Source organism: Lathyrus oleraceus, chromosome 5 (assembly GCF_024323335.1).
Source record: "Lathyrus oleraceus cultivar Zhongwan6 chromosome 5, CAAS_Psat_ZW6_1.0, whole genome shotgun sequence".
Taxonomy (NCBI): domain Eukaryota; kingdom Viridiplantae; phylum Streptophyta; class Magnoliopsida; order Fabales; family Fabaceae; genus Lathyrus; species Lathyrus oleraceus.
The window spans coordinates 214,412,436-214,414,558 of record NC_066583.1 but is presented as its reverse complement, the minus strand read 5'-3'; the positions used below and the strand labels follow the sequence as shown (position 1 = coordinate 214,414,558).

Genomic DNA, 2,123 nt, shown 5'->3' with positions numbered 1-2,123 from the left:
GGCAGAACCAGCTCGTGCTCTTCGAGATTACGCCGCTCCATCGCAAGATGAGCCGCATTCGAGTATTGCTCCACCGGCAATCGAAGCAAACAATTTCGAACTTAAACCTTCGCTGTTACAAGCAGTGCAACAAAATCAATTCTCTGGAAATCCTACCGAGGATCCAAACCTTCATTTATCCGTATTTGTCCAATACGCCGATACTGTTAAAGCTAATGGTGTCACTTCAGAGGCAATTTGACTTCGTCTTTTTCCGTTCTCGTTAAGAGATAAAGCTAGAAGATGGCTTCAGTCTCTTCCTTCCAACTCAGTCACCACATGGAACGAGTTGAATAAGTCTTTCTTGCCCGATATTTTCCTCCAAGCAAAACAGCTATGTTGAGAGCCCAAATAAATGGATTTAAACAGAAACATAACGAGTCTTTTTTCGAAGCTTGGGAAAGATACAAAGACATGATGAGACTTTGTCCACACCATGGTCTAGAGGACTGGTTAGTAATTCATACCTTCTATAATGGTCTCCTGTACAACATAAGGTTAACAATCGACGCCGCCGCAGGTGGTGCGCTTATGGATAAACCTTACGCCGATGCTTATCAACTTATTGAAAGCATGGCCCAAAACCATTATCAGTGGGGAAGCGACCGAACAATGGTAGAAAAACCTCAAACGAAAAGTGGCATGTACGAGATAAGTAGCCTTGATCATGTTAATGAAAAAGTAGATGCTCTTGCCCAGAAAATTGAAAATCTAAATGTATCACCTCCAGCCACCGTGGTTGCCGTAACTCAAAATTGCGAAGTCTGTGGAATCCAAGGCCACACCCCTACAGATTGTCAACTCCTAACAGGAATCCAAGCAGAGCAAGTGAACTATGCTCAAGGAAATCCCTACTCGCATACCTATAACTCAAACTGGAAGAACCATCCTAATTTTTCATATAAGAGTAATAATGCTTTGTACGCACCAGGACAAGCTCCCAGTCAAGCCCCAGCTATACCTCCCGGATATCAAAAGCCGACCCCATCTACGCCTAACAATAATGTTCCTAGAAAATCCAACTTGGAAATCATGATGGAGAACTTCATAGCTTCTCAACAGCAAACCAATAAAGATTTCTTAAACCAGAATGTACACACTAGCGAACAGATTAAACAACTAGCAAGTAAAGTAGATGCCCTGGCTACCCATAACAAAATGCTGGAAACGCAAATATCACAAGTAGCTCAACAACAAGCGCCTACTTCTACCCCTACTGGTACATTTCTTGGACAACCCCAACCTAACCCGAAAAGCCACGCTCATGCAATTATATTAAGAAGTGGAACAGAGGTAGAAGGACCATCTGATCCAAGGATTGAAAACCAAAACTCTAAAAAGTCAACTGAGGAAGAAAATAAACCTAAGGAAAAGGATGAGAGTAATAAGGAAACCGTAGAAAATAAATAACCTTATATACCTCCACCGCCTTATAAACCACCTATCCCTTATCCTCAAAGGCTTATTAAAACCAAAGATGCGGGCCAATTTAAAAAATTCGTTGACCTACTGAAACAATTAAACGTCACAATTCCTTTTACAGAAGCTATTACACAGATGCCCTCATATGCTAAGTTCTTAAAAGAAATTCTTTCTAATAAAAGGAAACTTGAAGATAGCGAAACCGTTACACTCACTGCTGAGTGCAGCGCTATAATCCAGAATATGCCTCCTAAACTTAAAGATCCTAGTAGTTTCTCTATATCCTGTCACATAGGAAAATTCGTCATAGACAAAGCTCTATGCGATTTAGGAGCCGGTATCAGTGTTATGCCTTTATCCATATGCAAGAAACTGGAAATGGGAGAATTAAGACCAACTAAAATGTCTGTGCAATTAGCAGATCGTTCCGTAAGATATCCTGTAGGAATTCTTGAAAACGTTCCCGTGCGCATAGGCCAATTCTACATCCCAACCGATTTTATAATTATGGACATAAGAGAGGATGAAGTTACACCCATTATATTGGGAAGACCATTCTTAGCAACAGTCGGTGCTATCATAGACGTAAAACGAGGACGACTCACTTTCGAAGTAGGAGAAGAGAAAATTGAGTTCATTCTTTCCCAATTTTTGAAAGCACC

The 2,123-nt window shown here is 40.9% G+C and overlaps 1 non-coding gene across 1 annotated transcript; it reads right to left on the bottom strand.

Annotated features, from left to right (window-relative positions):
• Positions 1–375: 375 nt before the first annotated feature.
• Positions 376–482, bottom strand: LOC127089522 (small nucleolar RNA R71). The gene has a single exon (XR_007791105.1). It is a non-coding gene; the product is annotated as a small nucleolar RNA R71 (small nucleolar RNA).
• Between the last annotated feature and the right edge of the window lie 1,641 nt (positions 483–2,123).